This window comes from Geotrypetes seraphini, chromosome 12 (genome assembly GCF_902459505.1).
Source record: "Geotrypetes seraphini chromosome 12, aGeoSer1.1, whole genome shotgun sequence".
NCBI lineage: Eukaryota > Metazoa > Chordata > Amphibia > Gymnophiona > Dermophiidae > Geotrypetes > Geotrypetes seraphini.
This window is the reverse complement of record NC_047095.1, coordinates 33,271,486-33,277,485: the sequence shown is the minus strand read 5'-3', so window position 1 is coordinate 33,277,485 and position 6,000 is coordinate 33,271,486. Positions and strand designations below refer to the sequence as shown.

The following is a 6,000-nucleotide window of genomic DNA, read 5'->3' as shown; positions in this document are numbered from 1 at the left end:
CCGTGCAAGTCTGCCCAGTACTGGCCTTAGTTCAATATTTAATATTATTTTCTGATTCTAGATCCTCTGTGTTCATCCCACGCTTCTTTGAACTCAGTCACCGTTTTCCTCTCTACCACCTCTCTCGGGAGCGCATTCCAGGAATCCACCACCCTCTCTGTAAAGTAGAATTTCTATCCCATTCTCTCCAGTGAGCTCAGAATGGGTACAGAGTGATGTACATAATATACAGTTTGCAGGTTACAATTTGCATAGCTACAGTGCAAGATTTTTCAATGCAAGTTTTTATCCTAGTGCAACATATACTGAAGATCTAGTACCAATATACATTTCTTGTAATCCACCGGCCATAGGCAGGAGAGATAGGTGAAGAGGTATATTGTTATTGTTTTCCTAAAGTTCAGGAGTCCTTCAAGGGATTTTATCTGTGGGGAGGGCAGTTGATTCCAGTTTTTTGGTATGATGTGGGAGTAGGAGGATGTTGTTTGGTGGTTTGCAGTTGAAGGGCACGACCAGGGGGAGTTTTGAGGCATATTTCATCCTGGGAACGGTAGGGACCTGTTTGGCACATCCTCTATAATAAAATCCTAAGCGTGCATGCGCACTTATGACAGCATGTTTCCTGATAGTATGCTGTGTCCCTCCGTGTCGAATTCCATTTTCGAACACGGAGGCAGGAAACACGCCGGCGACTCCCCCCTCCCGCCCTCACTCACCATCAGAGAAACCTCCATAGGCGTCGGAACGGGGAGGGGGAGGCCACAGGCACCCCTGCCGGCATCTACTTTTCCCCCTCGCCTGCTCACCCGCCCGCCACGTTTAACTTCAAAGAAAAGCGCTGCGTCATGCTACCGCTGGCTTCTCTCCACTCTGGCCCGCCCTCTGACAACTTCCTCTTTCCGCTAGGGCTGGCCAGAGTGGATAGAAGACGCCGAGGCCAGCAACAGTGTGGCGCAGCACTTTTCTTTGAAGTTAAACACTGGGTGGGGTAGGTGGAACAGTTTTGAACTGGTTTTGCTCCTTCCTGATGAAAAGATGGGAGAATAGGGCTGGGGGGGGGACATGCACATGGGTGGAATTTGGGTGAAGCACGGCCCACGCGAGCAAGTTCATGTTGATTATGAAATGTGATAACTCACGTGCATACTTACAAAAATGGGTCCAACCCTCCCACATTGCGCTTAAAAAGCTGGAGTTATGTATAAAGAAGAACTTCATTAAGATAAGTCCATGGTTAAAATGAAATTGGACATGTATTTTTCAAGATTTATTTATTTATTTATTATGAGAAGATAAAGTATTAAGCACTGAGCACTTTAGAGTTAATTGAGCACTTTAAGGTGAATGGAGTAATAATAATAGTTCAATATAGAAAAGAGTAATAAGAATATAAGATTCATACTGAGCCTGTGACGATATTACTACGTAAAGCTCACCGCTATGAAAGTTTATTGATGCGGTGGAGTGGTAGGGCTGAGGCTCAGAAGAAGAAGAAAGAGAAAAGGCTAGCTACTATAGTTGGCTGAACAGCTGGTAGATTTTTAGAGGTGTTTTTGGAAAGGTTGTGAAGTAATTTCCTCTAAATAAAAGAAAAATCTAAATTACATCATTGGGGAAGTGGAACAGGAGTACTTACAAAATGTAGGCATGGGCATTTATGATGATCAAGAAAGCAAAGCAAAAAGTCCAATAAAAAACTTTAAAAGAAACCACCCAAAACAAAACAATTTAGTGGTAAAATCCAGCAATTGGTGTCACAAGTTCTTCATTGTACTTTTTGCCTTGCTTGTTGCTCATCATGTTATTCTGCATGAGGCTCTTATATCCTTCTACATATATTAGGCATGGACATTTAAAGCAGCTCTAGACCTGATGTAAGTGATTATGCCTTTAGAGGTCCTTTTACTAAGGTGTGCTAACCCATTTAGCATGCACTAATCGATTTAGTGTGCACAAAATATTATGCTAAGGCGTCCATTATATTCTATGGGTGCCTTAGCATTTAGCGTGCGCTAAATCAGTTAGAACGCCTTAGTAATAGGACTCCTTAATTAATTTACTTTATCAGTCACTAGTACTAATATCTTAAAAAATAAAAAAAAGTAGGCACTAACTTTTCTTTATACAATAGGCTTAGAACACATACCTTAAATACTGTGTGCAATTCTGGTCGCCGTATCTCAAAAAAGATATAGCGGAATTAGAAAAGGTGCAGAGAAGGGCAACAAAAATGATAAAAGGGATGGGACAACTCTCCTATGAGGAGAGGCTAAAGTGGCTAGGGATCTTCAGCTTGGAGAAGAGACGGCTCTGGGGTGATATGATAGAGGTTTATAAAATACTGTGTGGAGTAGAAAAGGTATATGTGAATCACTTGTTTACTATTTCCAAATAATATTAGGACTAGGGGCACACAATGAAACTACTAAGTAGTAGATTTAAAACAAATGGAGACAATATTTCTTCACACAGCATGTAATTAAATTCTGGAATTTGTTGCTGGAGAATGTGATGAAATCAGTTAGCTTAGCGGGATTTAAAAAAGGTTTGAATAATTTCCTTAAAGAGAAGTCCATAGGCCATTATTGAGATCGTTTGGGGTAATCCACTGCTTATTTCTGGGATAAGCAGCATAAAATCTGTTTTACTACTTGGGTTCTAGCTATTTGGGACCTGGGTTGGCCACTGTTGAAAACTGGATACTGGATTTGATGGACCTTGGGTCTGTCCCAGTATGGCAAATCTTATGTTCTTAAGTTCTTTTAGAAAGTGCCTTATTAAATTATCCTCTATGCCTAGAGTTTCTTGCAAGGAGAATGCCAGTTAAATTTAAGAGTTCATTTATGAAAAACTTTTTATGCCCTTACCTAGGTTTTTCCCATGCCATTAATATATATACTTATGAACTATATATAGCATTATATATATATATAAACTATATATTTCCCATCAGAAAATTGTAATACATAATTTAAGTGCAAATTAAACAATCTCTCCCCACCCCTATTTATGGTAAGCACCTGGGAAAAAAATCCAAAGGAGCGGCAAAACACTTCTGGAATAGGTGAGTCACTTCTGGTCTTTCGAGTCTCACACCAATCGAGGAAATTTGTAAGGCTGTCACCTGGTCCTCGGTTCACACATTCACCTCACATTATTGTCTGGATACTCTCTCCAGACGGGATGGACAGTTTGGCCAAACAGTATTGAAAAATTTATTCTCTTAAGTCACCAACTCCCCCTCCATCCCACTGAGGTTAGCTTGGAGGTCACCCCACTAGTGAGAATACCTGCCTGCTTGTCCTGGGATAAAGCAATGTTACTTACCGTAACAGTTGTTATCCAGGGACAGCAGGCAGCTATTCTCACGTCCCACCCACCTCCCCTGGGTTGGCTTCTCAGGCTAGCTACCTGAACTGGGGAGACACGCCCGGACCTCCGGGCGGGAGGGCACCGGCGCATGCGCGGTGCGGGCATCTAGAGACTTTTGGGTTTCTACAGGCAGCGCGTGCTTGTGGGACGTCCGTGCCGGGGCTCTGTCTGGTGACATCACCCACTAGTGAGAATAGCTGCCTGCTGTCCCTGGATAACAACTGTTACGGTAAGTAACATTGCTTTATCTGCTTTCATTAGCTAAAGGTTAATGATGTAACGTCACCAGGTTTAGAAGTTATATAGAGGTTGAGGGGTGGTAGACTTAAGAATAATGTTAGAAAATTCTTCTTTACAGAGAGAGTGGTTGGTGCCTGGAATGTCCTCCCGAGGGGAAGTAGTGGAGAAGAAAATGGTGGCAGAGTTCAAAAAAGTGTGGAATGTACACAGAAGATCTTTAATAAAAAAAAAAATAATGGATATATATTGAAGAAGTAAGGCCAGTACTGGGCAGATTTGCATGGTCTGTGTCCCGTATATGGCCATTCAGTTGAGGATGGGCTGGGGAAGGCTTTGACAGCTGGGATGGTTTAGATGGGCTGGAGTTAGTTTTGATGGAGACTCCAGTAGATGGAACCTAAGCACAGTACCGGGCAGAGCTCTAGGTTTCTGGTCCAGAAATATCAAAGAAAAAGGATAATTTAATTTAAATCATGAATTTATAAAGTGCGTACAGTTTGGCAGACTGGATGGACCATTCAGGTCTTTATCTGCCATCATTTACTATGTTACTATGTATTTCAAGTTTTTATTCTTTGTGATAATGTCAGAAGTTTTAATAGTTTAGCAAAGGAGTGACTCAGCCTTGGCTCTGAAGGCACATGCCTATTTTTAGAAAGAAGCAAATCACAAAATAAAAAAAAACAAAAAACCCTCCTTAAGTGACCTATGAACATTTAAAAACATTCGCTTCCCACTCTAAGTAGCAATGCACAATTATTAAAATGAAACCCCCAAATGGGTGAACGTGGACCTCAGAATATGAAGTGAAATTATAATATATAAACTGCTTAACACTCCTTGCTAACACTACGAGGAAATGCGCAGGCTTCCTTAGCAGTCTCTGATGCACGGATGGGAAAATATTAATAATGATAAAGTCATATCCTTAAAGTACTCAAGGATCCTTCCAATCTAAAAACTGAATACAATAAAGAGAAGGAAGTTTAGATTATTCTTAATGCATATTATCAAGAGCACACATTGTTCTTTGTCCTGACCTACTACCAGGAATGAATACCAGATTCCTGTTTGAAGTGTATTCCTGAATCATCTCCTGCAGAGGGAAAATAAGCATTTGAACTAAAGTTTGTAAGTCACAGCTTAAATCTCCCCAAATAATTTGAGATTCTAAAGGTCAACTATTGTAAAACTATCTGATAGTAGCTGTCATGAAAACAGGTCTAGATAGCAGTTTTAAAACATATACCATATTTTTTTGCATGTAATGCGCGCGTTATACGTGGTTTTTACAAACCGCGCATACCCTTGCGCGTTATACGCGTGAGCGCGTATTACAAAATTTTTTTTACATAGTTTCCCCCCCCCCGACGCCCGATTCATCACCCGGAAGAAGCGCTCGCACTCCCACCCCGAAGGACCGCTCGCACCCCCACCCGAAGGACCGCTCGCACCCCCACAGCCTCCCCCCTCCCCCTCTGATGTCAGAGAAAGGGTGGGACCGCCGGAAGAAAAAGCAGTACAGCAGGGCTCAGAGAAGGGGCGGGACCGCCGGCAGAGAAAACAGCTGGGCTCGCTGGCATCTGGAAACAAGGTAGACTGCTTCTCCATGGGGGAGGGAGGAGGCTGTGGGGGTGCGAGCGGTCCTTCGGGTAGGGGTGCGAGCGGTCCTTCGGGGTGGGAGTGCAAGCGGTCCTTCGGGGTGGGGGTGCGAGCGGTCCTTCAGGGTGGGGGTGCGGGTGCGTGCGAGCGGTCCTTCGGGGTGGGGGTGCGAGCGGTCCTGCGGGGGGGTGAATCGGACGTCGGGGGGGCATCAGGCTTTCAGGGTAGGGACAGGACTTCAAGGAGGAAAGGAGAGTCGGGGCGGGCGAAAACAGAGTCGGGGTCTCCAGAGGAGAGTTGGGGCGGGCGAAAGGAGAGTCGGGCAGCATGCGCGGTATACGGGTGTGCGCGGTATATAAAAATTTATGTACATAAATATGTGTTTTTTGCGCGCTATACCCGTGTGCGCGTTTTACACGGGTGCGCGTTATCTATGTGAAAATACGGTAGTATATTTAAAAATACATCTACTGCTGCATTTTAGAAAGAACTTTAAAATTGGAAATCAAACATCCAATTCAGAATGTCTAAATCTATGTTAATGTTTCAGAAGAGGATCTGACAGCATAGAGCCTTGCAGAGTGTTGGAAACTGGGCATGCACTGATTTAGGGCTCCTTTCATCACGTGCTAACCCCCGCGGCAGCCTAAAATCCTAACGCCTCGTCAATGGAGGCGTTAGGTACTAGCGCGGCAGGCGGTTTAACGTGTGGTATTCCGCATGTTAAACCGCTACCACGCTTTTGTAAAAGGACCCCTTAGTGGGGCTTTGTTCTCAGATCTCCTC

General features: G+C 43.6%; 1 long non-coding RNA gene across 1 annotated transcript in view; it reads left to right on the top strand.

Moving 5' to 3' along the window:
- Positions 1-769: 769 nt before the first annotated feature.
- LOC117346734 overlaps positions 770-6,000 on the top strand; it is a 90,673-nt gene continuing 85,442 nt past the window's right edge. Inside the window, exon 1 of the long non-coding RNA XR_004536653.1 lies at positions 770-988. This is a non-coding gene — a long non-coding RNA (uncharacterized LOC117346734). The remainder of the gene's footprint in view (positions 989-6,000) is intronic.